The following is a 14,609-nucleotide window of genomic DNA, read 5'->3' on the forward strand; positions in this document are numbered from 1 at the left end:
GAATCCCACTTGATTATGGTGCATGATCTTTTTGATGTGCTTTTGTATCCGATTTGCCAGAATTTTATTGGGGATTTTTGCATCTAAGTTCATTAGAGATATTGGTCTGTAGTTTTCTTTCTTTGAAGTGTCTTTGTCTGGTTTTGGAATCAGGGTGATATTGGCCTCGTAGAATGAATTTGGAAGTACTCCCTCTTTTTCTATCTCCTGAAATAGATTGAAGAGTATTGGTATTAGTTCTTCTTTAAAGGTTTTGTAAAACTCTGCTGTATATCCTTCCAGTCCTGGGCTTTTCTGGGTTGGTAATCTTTTGATGGCTTCTTCTATTTCCTCACTTGATATTGGTCTAAGTAGTGTATATCCTCCTGACTCAATCTGGGCAGATCATATGACTAAATAAATTTATCAATGCCTTCACTATCTTCTATTTTATTGGAACATAGGGTTTCAAAATAATTTCTAATTATCTTCTGTATTTCTGTAGTGTCTGTTGTGATATTGCCTTTTTTGTCCCGTATGCTAATAATCTGAGTTCTCTCTCTTCTTCTCTTCATTAGCATGGCTAAGGGTCTGTCAATCTTATTTATTTTTTCAAAGAACCAACTTTTAGTTTTGTCAATTTTTTCAATTGTTTCTTTTATTTCAATTTAATTGATTTCAGCTCTGATTTTAATTATTTCTTGCCTTCTGCTGCACATGCTGTTGATTTCCTCTTCTTTTTCTAGGGCTTTGAGATGTAGTGTGAGATCATTTATTTGTTGGCTTTTCTTTTTTTGAGGAATGAACTCCAAGCAATGAATTTTCCTCATAGTACTGCTTTAATAGTGTCCGAGAGATTTTAATATTTTGTGTCTGTATTCTCATTTACCTCTAAGAATTTTTTAATTTCCTCTTTGTTGTCTTCTGTGAGTCATTGTTACAGAAGTAGCATATTATTCATTCTCCATGTGATGTAGGAATTTTCCTTCCTTCTTTTATCATTGATTTCCAGTTTCATTCCATTATGATTTGATACGATGCATGGTATTATCTCTACTCCTTTATAATTGCTAAGAGTTGCCCTATGGCATAATATATGGTCTACTTTTGAGAAGGATCCATGTGCTGCTGAGAAAAAAGTATATCCACTTGATGATGGTTGATATATTCTATATATGTCAGTTAAGTCTAGGTTATTAATTGTGTTATTTTTTTTATTGTTGGTCGTTCAAAACATTACACAGTTCTTAATACATCATCTTTCACAGTTTCATTCAAGTGGGTTATGAACTCCCAACTTTACCCCGTATACAGATTGCTGTTTCACATCAGTTACCCTTCCATTGATTGACATATTGCCTTTCTAGTGTCTGATGTATTCTGCTGTCTGTCCTATTCTCTACTATCCCCCCTCCCCTCCCCTCCCCTCCCCTTTTCTCATCCCTGTTTAATGTAAATCTTCTTCTCAAGCTCTTCGTCCTTACCCTGTCCTTGTTTACTCCCCTTATATCAAAGGGGTCATTTGGTATTTGTTTTTTAACGATTGACTAGCTTCACTTAGCATAATCTGCTCTAATGCCATCCATTTCCCTCCAAATTCTATGATTTTGTCGTTCCTTAATGCAGAGTAATACTCCATTGTGTATAAATGCCACATTTTTTTTATCCATTCATCTACTGAAGGGCATCTAGGCTGATTCCATAATCTTGCTATAGTGAATTGTGCTGCTATGAACATCGTTGTAGCAGTGTCTCTGTAACATGCTCTTATTAGGTCTTTAGGGAATAGACCGAGAAGGGGAATAGCTGGGTCAAATGGTGGTTCCATTCCCAGATTTCCAAGAAATCTCCATACTGCTTTCCAAATTGGCTGCACCAATTTGCATTCCCACCAGCAATGAACAAGAGTGCCCTTTTCCCCGCATCCTCTCCAGCACTTATTGTTGTTTGACTTCCTAATGGCTGCCAATCTTACTGGAGTGAGGTGGTATCTTAGGGTAGTTTTGATTTGCATTTCTCTAACTGCTAGCGATGGTGAGCATTTTTTCATGTACTTATTGATTGATTGTATGTCCTCCTCTGAGAACTGTCTGTTCAGGTCCTTGGCCCATTTATTGATTGGGTTATTTGTTATCTTATTGTCTAATTTTTTGAGTTCTTTGTATATTCTGGTTATTAGGGCTCTATCTGAAGTGTGTGGATTAAAGATTTGTTCCCAGGATGTAGGCTCCCTGTTTATCTCTCTTATTGTTTCTTTTGCTGAGAAAAAACTTTTTAGTTTGAGTAAGTCCCATTTGTTGATTCTAGTTGTTAACTCTTGCGCTATGGGTGTCCTATTGAGGAATTTGGGGCCCGATCCCACAGTATGTAGATCATAACCAACTTTTTCTTCTATCAGATGCCGTGTCTCTGATTTAATATCAAGCTCCTTAATCCATTTTGAGTTAACTTTTGTGCATGGCGAGAGATAGGGGTTCAGATTCATTTTGATGCAAATGGATTTCCAGTTTTCCCAGCACCATTTGTTGAAGATGCTATCCTTCCTCCATTGCATGCTTTTAGCCCCTTTATCAAATATAAGATAGTTGTAGTTTTGTGGATTGGTTTCTGTGTCCTCTATTCTGTACCATTGGTCCACCCGCCAGTTTTGGTACCAGTACCATGCTGTTTTTGTTACTATTGCTCTGTAGTATAGTTTGAAGTCTGGTATCGCTATACCGCCTGATTCACACTTCCTGCTTAGCATTGTTTTTGGTATTCTGGGTCTTTTATTATTCCATATGAATTTCATGATTCTTTTCTCTATTTCTACAAGAAATTCCATTGGGATTTTGATTGGCATTGCATTGAACTTATAGAGAACTTTTGGTAATATAGCCATTTTGATGATGTTAGTTCTACCTATCCATGAGCAGGGTATATTTTTCCATCTTCTAAGGTCTTCTTCTATATCTTTCTTTAGGGTTCTATAATTTTCATTATATAAATCTTTCACCTCTTTTGTTAGGTTGATTCCCAAGTATTTTATTTTTTTTTGAGGATATTGTGAATGGAGTAGTTGTCCTAATTTCCGTTTCAGAGGATTTGTCACTGATATACAGGAATGCCTTTGATTTATGCGTGTTGATCTTATATCCTGCCACTTTGCTGAATTCATTTATTAGCTCTAATAGCTTCTTTGTAGACCCTTTTGGGTCTGCTAGGTATAGGATCATATCATCTGCAAATAGTGATAATTTAAGTTCTTCTTTTCCTATTTTTATGCCTTTAATTTCTTTCGTCTGTCTAATTGCTCTGGCCAGTGTTTCGAGGACTATGTTGAACAGAAGTGGTGAGAGAGGGCATCCCTGTCTTGTACCAGATCTTAGAGGGAATGCCTTCAATTTTTCTCCATTCAGAATGATGCTGGCCTGTGGCTTATCGTAGATTGCTTTTACAATGTTGAGGTATGTTCCAGTTATCCCTAATTTTTCTAGAGTTTTGAACATAAAGGGATGCTGTACTTTGTCGAATGCTTTTTCTGCATCTATCGAGATGATCATATGGTTCTTATTTTTAAGTCTATTGATGTGGTGAATAACATTTATTGATTTCCATATATTGAACCAGCCTTGCATCCCAGGGATGAATCCTACTTGATCATGATGTATAATTTTTTTGATATGTATTTGAATCCGATTCGCCAGAATTTTATTGAGGATTTTTGCGTCAAGGTTCATTAGAGATATTGGTCTGTAGTTTTCTTTCTTTGAAGTGTCTTTGTCTGGTTTCGGAATCAGGGTGATGTTGGCCTCATAGAATGAATTTGGAAGTTCTCCCTCTTTTTCTATTTCCTGAAATAGCTTGAAAAGTATTGGTGTTAGTTCCTCTTTAAAGGTTTTGTAAAACTCTGCTGTATACCCATCCGGTCCTGGGCTTTTCTTAGTTGGTAATCTTTTGATGGTTTCTTCTATTTCCTCTATTGTTATTGGTCTGTTTAGGTTGTCTATATCCTCCTGACTCAATCTGGGCAGGTCATAAGACTTAAGGAATTTATCTATGCCTTCACTATCTTCTATTTTATTGGAGTATAAGGATTCAAAATAATTTCTGATTATCTTCTGTATTTCTGAAGTGTCTGTTGTGATATTACCTTTTTCATCCCGTATGTTAGTAATTTGAGTTCTCTCTCTTCTTCTCTTCGCTAGCATGGCTAAGGGTCTGTCAATTTTATTTATTTTTTCAAAGAACCAACTTTTAGTCTTGTCAATTTTTTCAATTGTTTCTTTTGTTTCAATTTCATTTATTTCAGCTCTGATTTTAATTATTTCTTGCCTTCTACTTCTTTTGCTGTTGTTTTGCTCTTCTTTTTCTAGGATTTTGAGATGAAGTATGAGATCATTTATTTGTTGGTTTTTTCTTTTTTTGAGGAATGAACTCCAAGCAATGAATTTTCCTCTTAGAACTGCTTTCAATGTGTCCCATAGATTCCGATATGTTGTGTCTGTGTTTTCATTTAACTCTAGGAATTTTTTAATTTCCTCCTTGATGTCTTCTAAAACCCATTGATCATTCAGCAACCTATTGTTCATTCTCCAAGTGATGCTTGATTTTTCCTTCATTCTCTTATCATTGATTTTCAGTTTTATTCCATTATGATCAGATAAGATGCATGGTATTATCTCTACCCCTTTATATTGTCTAAGAGTTGCCCTGTGACATAATATATGGTGTATTTTTGAGAAGGTTCCATGTGCTGCTGAGAAAAAAGTGTAACTACTTGATTTTGGATGGTATAGTCTATATATGTCAATTAAGTCTAGGCTGTTAATTGTGTTATTGAGTTCTATAGTTTCTTTATTTAACTTTTGTTTGTAAGATCTGTCCAGTGGTGAGAGAGGTGTGTTGAAGTCTCCCATGATTATGGTATGGTGGTCTATTAGACTCTTGAACTTGAGGAGAGTTTGCTTGATGAACACAGCCGCACCATTATTTGGGGCATATATATTTATGATTGTTATGTCTTGTTGGTGTATGGTTCCCTTGAGCAGTATGAAGTGTCCTTCTTTATCCCTTTTGATTAACTTTGGCTTGAAATCTATTTTATTAGATATGAGTATGGACACTCCTGCTTGTTTCCGCATTCCATATGAGTGGTATGATTTTTCCCAACCTTTCACCTTCAGTCTATGAATATCTTTTTCTATCAGATGCGTCTCCTGTAGGCAGCATATTGTTGGGTCTTCTTTTGTGATCCATTCTACTAGCCTGTGTCTCTTAATTGGTGAATTTAAGCCATTAACATTTAGGGTTATTATTGAGATATGATTTGTTCTTCTAGCCATATTTGTTTATTGATGTTTCTAAACCTGATTTGTTATCCTCTTTGACTATTTTTCCCCCTTTACTGTCCTATCTCCCATTGTTGGTTTTCAATGTTATTTTCCATTTCCTCTTCCTGTAATGTTTTGCCAAGGATTTTTTGAAGAGATGGTTTTCTAGCTGCGAATTCTTTTAACTTTTGTTTATCATGGAAGGTTTTAATTTCATCTTCTATCCTGAAGCTTAATTTCGCCGGATACACGATTCTTGGTTGGAACCCATTTTCTTTCAGTGTTTGAAATATGTTATTCCAGGATCTTCTAGCTTTCAGGGTCTGTGTTGAGAGATCAGCTGTTATCCTGATTGGTTTGCCCCTAAATGTAATCTGCTTTCTTTCTCTTGCAGCTTTTAAAATTCTCTCCTTATTCTGTATGTTGGAGATCTTCATTATAATGTGTCTAGGTGTGGATCTCTTATGATTTTGCACATTCGGCGTCCTGTAGGCTTCTAGGTTTGTGATTCTGTCTCATTCTTCAAGTCTGGGAAGTTTTCTTGTATAAGCTCACTGAATAGTCTGTTTATTCCTTTAGTTTGGAGCTCTGTGCCTTCCTGTATCCCAATGACTCTTAAATTTGGTCTTTTGATATTGTCCCATAATTCTTGGATGTTCTGCTCATGGTTTCTTAGCAGACTTGCTGAGCTGTCTATGTTCTTTTCCAGTTGAAATACTTTGTCTTCATTGTCTGATGTTCTCTCTTCTAAGTGATCTAATCTGCTGGTAGTATTCTCAATTGAGTTTTTAAGTTGGTTTAATGATTCCTGCATTTCCAGGATTTCAATTTGTTTGTTTTTTATTACCTCTATCTCCCTGTGAAATTGATCTTTTACTTCCTGGATTTGTTTGTCAATGTGATCTTTCATTGTCTGATTTTGCTCTCTCATGTCTTCCTTGAGACTCCAGATCATCTGAAGCATATATATCCTGTACTCTTTATCTGACATTCCGTCTGTTGCAGCTATTACCTCTTCTAAAGTTGAGTTGACCTGCATTGCTTGTGGTCCTTTCTTTCCTTGTCTTTTCATACTGCTGGCGTTTCTTTCTGCTTGGTGCAACTGTTGTGTTTTTGAAATTTACCTCCTATTTATTTATATTGCTCTTGTACAGTTGGGAAGTCTCCCTTGCAGGGCGGGTAGTGGCTGTGCTCCTCCCCTAATTAGGGTGGTCTGTCTACCACGCTAATTGGTCGCAGGTCTGCCCCCACTGCAGGCACTGGTGGCTGTTCTGCTCTGACCCCACTCCAATTGTGGTAACGTAACTACCACGCCCTGGGGTCGTTGGTCCTGATCTGGATGTGGGTGGCGGCTCTGCTGTGCCCCCACTCCAATTGGTGTGACGTGTCTACCACGCTGGCAGACCTCTAGGCCGGTGGGTCGCAGTTCTGCACAGCCCCCACTCCCAATGGGGGTACCTGACTACCTCTCCAACGGGTCGCTGAGCCCCCTCCGGACCCGGGCGGCGACCCTGCTCCACCCCCACTCCAACCAGTGTGACGCGACTGCCTCAGTGTTACGTGTCCACCACGTTGGCAAGCTACCTGGCCTGTCTTGCCAGTGGGTCACTGGTCCTATTCTAGGCGTGGGCGGCTTCTCTCTTCAGCACCAGCTGCATTTGGGGTTTCATGATACCACGCCGGCGGGTCACTTGGCCTGCTCTGGGCGCAGGTGGAAGCTCCACTCTGCCCCCACAGCACCCAGCAGGACCCTGGCCGAGAAGCAGTCACCGCCGGTTCCCTAGCCTTGGGCCAAAGCAGCTTAGGTAGCAAGAACCCCGCATTTCCGATCCAGATACACCCTCTCCGCTGGGAGCTGGCTCCAGCGAGCGACCCCCACGGGTTCCCCAGCCCCAGGCCAAAACTGTCCCGGGAGTCAGAACCCAGTCGCCCCAAGCTCAGCGCACGCTCCACTCGGAGCTCGCCTTCACAGGCAGTCTCCGCAGATTCCTCAGACCTGGGCCAGGTTAGCCCCGGGAACCCAAGTCCCGGGAACCCAAGTCCCGCTGCTCAGTGCCCGGCGCACGCCTTGCCAGGCACGAGCCTTCAAGAGTATTCTCCACAAGATCCCCAGTCCCGATCCTGAGCAAGAAATCTGTCTGCTAGACGCAGGCAAATACCAGCCTGAATTCACCTGTTCCGTAGCTGAATGAGCTGAGATCAGCAGAACAATGGGATGCTTACATCATCTCTCCAAGATGGCGGCCGCCGTCCTCCGTGGTCAGACCGGTGACTGGAACCACCGCTTCTCTCCTCTGTCTCAAGCCGGAACTCCGCACCAAGCACTGCCGATGTATCACTGGCAGGAGCCCCCCGAATCCGTATCGCTGTTCTCCCTCTCCTCGCTGTTCTCCCGCTCCGGCACCCTGCCGATCCCCAGCGCGCACCACAGACAACCAGCCGCGGAGCGATCAGGCTATGCGACCCTCCTTCGTGCGGAGAAATGGAGCTCCCACTGCCGAACCTCGCACGATGGAAACCTGTCTATTAGATTCTGTAGCACCTCAATTTCACTGGAAATTCCCAACAAGATATCCTTCAGCCGTTTCATATCTTCTTTCACTGGCTCAGTGATGCGGCGCACTGGGGTGATGCACTCCCTTCGCCGCCATCTTCTTCCTTCTTCCTTAATTGTGTTATTGAGTTCTATAGTTTCTTTATTCAACTTTTGTTTGGAAGATCTGTCCAGTGGTGAGAGAGGCGTGTTAAAATCTTCCATGATTATTGTGCTGTGGTCTATCTGTCTCTTGAACTTGAGAAGAGTTTGTTTGATGAACATAGCTGCATCATTGTTTGGGGCATATATATTAATGATTGTTATGTCTTGTTGGTGAATGGTTCCCTTTAGCAGTGTATATTGTACTTCTTTATCCCTTTTGATTAAATTTGGCTTGAAGTCTATTTTATTTGACATGAGTATGGACGCCCCTGCTTGCTTCTGAGGTCCATGTGAGTGGTATGATTTCTCCTAACCTTTCACCTTCAGCCTGTGTATGTCTTTTCCCATTGGATGAGTCTCCTGTAGGCAGCATAGTGTTGGATCTGTTTTTTGTCAATCCAGTCTACTTGCCTATGTCTCTTGATTGGTGAGTTTAAGCCATTAACATTTAGGGTTACTATTGATATATGGTTTGTACTTCCAGCCATGTTTGTTTATTTTTGTTATTTAACTTGATTTGTTTTTCCTCTTTGATTAGTTTTTCCCTTTACTGTGCTACCTCCCACTGTTGATTTTCGTTGTTTTTCATCTCCTCTTCATGTAGTGTTTTGCCCAAAATGCTTTGCAGTGCTGGTTTTTTTAGCTGTGAATTCTTTTAACTTTTGTTTATCGTGGAAGATTTTTATTTCATTGTCACACCTGAAGCTTAATTTTGCTATATACAAGATTCTTGGTTGGAACCCATTATCTTTCAGCGTTTGAAATACATTGTTCCAGGGTCTTCTAGCTTTTAGCGTCTGTGTTAAAAAATCAACCATTAACCTAATTGGTATACCCCTAAATGTAATCTGCCTCCTTTCTCTTGTGGCTTTTAAAATTCTCTCCTTGTTCTGTATGTTGGACATTTTCATTATAATGTGTCTTGGTGTGGGTCTCTTGTGGTTTTGTACATTCGGCGTCCTATAGGCTTCTAGGATTTGGATTTCCATTTCATTCTTAATGTCTGGAAAGTTTCCTAAAATTATTTCATTGAACAGTTGCTCATTCCTTTGGTTTGGATCTCTATACTTTCCTCTATCCCAATGACTCTTTTTTTTAAACCTCTGCAATTATTAGTTTATTAGTATCATCCAGGACTCAGATGTTCAGTATTCCTCCTGAAATTACATAAACAAATGCAAATGGAAAGAATCTAAGTCAAAATTATATAACAAAACAGCACTCCATCACAAAAACATGTAAAATTACAAGAACGCTATTTTAAAACACTGGCACTTTAAGAGAACAATAATCTCAAAAACCACAAAATTGCCAAATTGTTCCCTAAACTGCTAAGTAGATAAACATGACTCTAATGAATGAGTTTGGATTTTTGTTAAAAATTTTTAAAAAATCAAATAAGTTGGATAATTGGTAGAGATGCAAAGTTTTTTCCTCATGTCTATTTTGATTTATAAATGGGCAAACCACAATATAGGAAAATCTACCCTACTTCAAACTTGGCATTGTAATTTTATAAGTTGGCCCAATTAAGTAAAAATACTTTCAATGGGGTCTCAAGTTTCCTGAGCAGTCCATATTTAGATAAATGGGAAAAGGCATTTACAGCCAACACTCTCAGACCCTTTTCTGGGACTAATCTCAACAAAAAATTTAATATGGCAGTCTTGTATTTTAAGCTCACACTTTTGGGGATACATTCTCAGGTCTTCTTTAATGTGTTAACTGCAAAATATAACTGTCATTACATGGTAATGGGAGTTAAGAATATAGAGTCCTCATGTAAAGATCAGAACATACTTCTCTATTAGTCCTTCAAGGACAGACTTTCAGATTGTTTGATTCTAATAATCCCATGCTGTGAATAGAATTGGCTACCCTTCACTTGGTAAATGTAAGTGGGCTATGTGAAGTTTGCTATCAATTGATCAAGGTTTTGGAGTTTCAGTTACGGATGAAAATGTCCTCAATTCAATTTTTATTAACCGCATCATGATATGCAGGATGTATAGACAAAAAGTTTTTTTATCATCTAACTATGAAAAGATAAACACTGTACAAATTCATGTGATCTAAAATGGGCAAAAGCAAGACTAACTTCCCCTCAAAAAGAAAAATGTCAGACCTATGAAAAAGACAACAATACTAATAAAAAAAATTGTATTTACTTAGAAGCATTCAGAATGTCAACAAAACAGCTGCAACTTTTTTTTTTGCAATTACAGAGTGGTATTCAGTTAACAGAACAACAATTATTTCATATAAGCTGCATCAGAGACAACTGAAGATGAAAAACTACCGTCCCCATATATAACTAATTTGTGCTGTGCACCAACAAGAACCTGCTTTAAATTTCCATGCCAATTTACAACCCCCATACTGTACCAGGCAAGGTTAGTGGCTATTGAAAATACCACCAGGACAGGGCTATCTAAAGACACATTCGGTAGTGTGTTAACTATACAAAAAAAGACACTGTACAGTTTAAAAACAAATCTTGCATAGGCTTACATTTCAATTTTTTTCTTTAAAAGGAGTGAGTTGTGTACAGGGGGGTTAAATGCTTTATAGACAAGAAAAAAACTGCACTAGAACCAACTTATTCATCATCATCTTCTTCTTCTTCATCTTCTTCATCTTTCTCCTCTTCCTCATCCTCTTCATCTTCCTCCTCTTCCTCCTCTTCTTTTTCTTGCTTTTTTCAGCCTTGACAACTCCCTTTTTTGCTGCATCAGGTTTTCCTTTAGCTCGGTAGGCAGCAATATCCTTTTCGTATTTTTCCTTCAGCTTGGCAGCTTTCTTTTCATGGGGCTGCTTACCATCTGCAGCAGTGTTATTCCACATCTCTCCCAGTTTATGTGCAACATCACCAATGGATAGGCCAGGATGCTCTCCCTTTTGGGGCGATACTCAGAACAGAACAAGAAGAAGGCCGACAAAGGCCTCTTGGGTGCATTGGGATCCTTGAACTTCTTTTTTGTTTCCCCTTTAGGAGGGATATTGGTTTTCATTTCTCTTTCATAACGGGCCTTGTCCGCCTTTGCCATGTCTTCAAATTTTCCTTTCTCTTTAGCAGACATGGTCTTCCACCTCTCTGAGCACTTCTTAGAAAACTCTGAGAAGTTGACTGAAGCATCTGGGTGTTTCTTCTTGTGCTTCTCCCCAGCAAGTTTGCACAAAGAATGCATATGATGACATTTTGCCTCTCGTCTTCTTAGGATCTCCTTTGCCCACGTTTAGTTATTTTTCCTCAGTGAGGCACAGAGTCGCCTAGTGCTGGTCCGGCTCTCACTTGCCACGGCGCTGTCTCTATGGAGCTCAATGTACTGCAATGGCTCCCAATGACTCTTAAGTTTGGTTTTTTTATGTTATCCCAAATTTCTTGGATGTTCTGCTCATGGTTTCTTACTAGCCTTTCTGAGTTGACTAGACTCTTTTCAAGATGATATATTTTGTCTTCGTTGTCTGATATTTTGACTTCTAATTGGTCTACTCTACTGGTGATACTCTCACTTGAATTTTTAATTTTGTTTATAATATTCTTCATTTCCAGGATTTCTGTTTGATTTTTTTTATAACCTCTGTCTCCCTGTAGAGTTGCTCTTTTGCTTCATGGATTTGTTTATGTAATTCATTGTTGAAGTGATCTTTCATTGTCTGTATTTGCTGTATAAGGTCTTCCTTAAGACTCCATAACATTTGAAGCATGTATATCTTGAAATCTTTATCTGACAATCTCTCTGCTGTGGCTACAAACTCCTGTATTGTTGAGTTGTCCTGCATTGTTTGTGTTCCTTTTTTTTTCCTTGTCTATTCATGATGCTCATGTTTCTTTCCAGCTCTGTGTGACTGCTGTTTTATTATTTTCTCCTATAAATTTGTTTTGCTTTTGTATGGCTCCGAGATCTCTCCTTTGTGATGGGAGACAATGTCTAGAGATGTTGGGTTCACTTGTAATTTAAAGTAAATTCATTAGTTTCCTAAGAGGCATACAGATTCTGATGGCATATAGAGAACTGAGGTTTGGTCGTAGGACTTTATGTTTAGGAGAAAAGATGTGAGGATCTGGGGATTAGTACATCTTAGCTACTTTGGAGGAGAGCTCTAATGAAGGGAGATATTAACAGGAAAATAGACAGCAGTATTTGGGGGTAGCTAAGTACTTAGGAGGACTATAAAAAGCCTAGAAACATTCACCTATTTGCATTTATTAAATTACATGTAGTAGAAATAATAAAGCTTGGGAGATTGGGAGGGGAAGAGAAGGAGAAAGAAAAGTACAAGGAAAAGAAGAAAGAGAGAAAAGGAAGGGAAAAAGATAAATAAAAAAGAAAGAGCAAAAAATGCACTCTTAGAGTTCTGTTTTCTTCTCTTCCAGTAGGTAGCATTGTGCTTTCCAGGCTAAGTCTCTGCCCTCAGGATGTAGGAAGCAATCCGTGTGAGGTGGCTCTCCCTCCCCTGCCAGGTGACTCTCCAATCTGGTCACTTTGGGTTGCTCCCAGTCTCTAGCCCCCTCACTTCTCCTGCCCGCCAGGCGCCACTTACTGGGGCACCCTGCCCTCTTGAATAACTGAGCGCTCTCTTTGTTCGTTAGTTACCCAGTCATCATGGCTATGGAAAGAGGGAGTTGGAAACTGGCAACCTGTTCTGTCTGATTCCCTCTGATAGCCACGCCCACTGAGAGCTGGCGAGAAAGGTTTCGGTTTTTGCTGCTGGGGGGAGGGGGAGTTGGAGGTCAGGTGCCTTTTCGGTTTCCCTCAGCTCTGATATTCATGCCCACAGAGAGCCGGTGAGAAAGTTTTTGAGTTATCCCAGCTGGGTGGAGGCGGGGGCTGGGGGTCACACACCTGATCTGTCGCCAAACTCTCTGCCATGAGATCTGCCCAAAACTGCTGAAGTCGATTCTCCAAGAAGGTGACCGCCCCTTTCCACACCTGGGTGTCGGGTGAGGAGGATGGACCTGGGCCGTTTCTCCCTAAGTCCCCATTCAGTTCTCTGGTGCCCTGTGGAGGCACGGGTGACAGATCTCCACAGGATCTGAAACTCTGCTTCTCTACACTGCCAGAACTCCATAGCGCTCAATTTCCCCCGCTGCAGCATGCTGTTGTCCTGCTGGTCCTGAGTTGGGAGTTTTAAGAGAAATAATCTTACAAATTGAATTGAGATACTACTACTAATATTCTACTCCCAATAGGATAATTTTGGTCTTATATATGGCAGAATTGATTGTTCTAGAAACCCATTTCAAGCTAACTTAAGCAATAAAGAGGGGGTATTGGAAAGACACTTGGGTGTCTCATAGAACCCAAGGAGAAGAAGTGAACTGGGTCTCATAGGACCTGGAAAATCCTCAGGAACTCAGTTTTTCTTTCTAGTCACAATATTCAGGAAGGGGAAAATGGCTCATGGGTTGCGTAGATAATTCACAGTATTTAAATTTACTACAGATGAATTTTAAGTGATAAGAAATGAATTCTGAGTTGTGATTGGACTGTGAGCATCTGAAATGTGAAAAATGGGTCTCCACAGGCAGAATCGGTGGAGGGAATATGTCGCCATAGTGTAAGAAGGGTCTTTTTCAAATAGAAATGGAGGCTCTGGATGATGGTGGCAGGTCAAAGGTTGTGAGAGATTGGGGTCCATGGGGAGCATAGGAGAGTTTCTCATTGTGAGGAGGAAGGAAAGAGGGTTTTGTGGTGAACGGTGTGACCTTCACAAGAGGGTCACTGACAGATGGCTGCTGGGGGAGCAGGAAGGGTTGTGACCACTTATGTTCCCAGGATTCTTGAGTATTGGGAGATGTGGACGTAAACAAAGAGGCATCAGAGAAAAACTAGACTTTACAGTAGAAGTTTCCAAATCTTAGCTGCACTTAGCCAACTTACCAGATGACTGACACGGTACATGCCCTCCAGAAAGCCTGGCATGCCCACAGCATGCCAAATGCAGATAACAAGGAGGGTAATTTATGACAGCCTCAGCACTTTGAACTCCACAAGTTGAAAGTTTGTGTTTATCAAGAATAGTCGTGTAAGCTTTCAAAACTCTTTACATCAGTTAAATTGGTTATTGTTATTATGCAACTTATAGAGGAAATAATGGTGGAATAGCAGTATAAACTTACAGGTATTCTTTTTATTAAAGTCAAATTGAATACTTTATTGCTCTATAAACAGCAACCATTAAAAAAAAATCACTGTCGAGTTATGGACTAGGAGTAGGCAAGATTTTACAGTTATTCCCCAAGATAACTGTAAAAAGGTTTGGGGAAAATTGTAAAGGTCTAGACAGACGCTGCTTTTGGTGTTTTTCCCCACAACAATCTTTAGGTTTTTAGCTCCATTTTAAATAAATGTAAACTCACCTGGGTGTGATTTATGTAGGGAAGAACTAAGGGAGCTTGTTATGGACCCATACTCAAAGAAAACACTTTGGCCCTATAGAAAAGAATTCATGAATGACTCTACATTTAGGATGTCAGCATTAAAACAAATGTTTAAGGTACATCTGAATACTTTCAGATTCCTACTTTAGTCACCTATTTTGAATGACTATTTCAATATGCAGAGATGGAGCATTTATGCAAAAAGTATAGATTCAAGGGGTTTTGCTCACTATAG

At 39.8% G+C, this 14,609-nt stretch overlaps 1 pseudogene; it reads right to left on the bottom strand.

Annotated features, from left to right (window-relative positions):
- Nucleotides 1–10,496: 10,496 nt before the first annotated feature.
- On the bottom strand, nucleotides 10,497–13,916 carry LOC144375647 (high mobility group protein B1 pseudogene; annotated as a pseudogene).
- Nucleotides 13,917–14,609: the final 693 nt, after the last annotated feature.

This window comes from Ictidomys tridecemlineatus, chromosome 3, assembly GCF_052094955.1.
Source record: "Ictidomys tridecemlineatus isolate mIctTri1 chromosome 3, mIctTri1.hap1, whole genome shotgun sequence".
NCBI lineage: Eukaryota > Metazoa > Chordata > Mammalia > Rodentia > Sciuridae > Ictidomys > Ictidomys tridecemlineatus.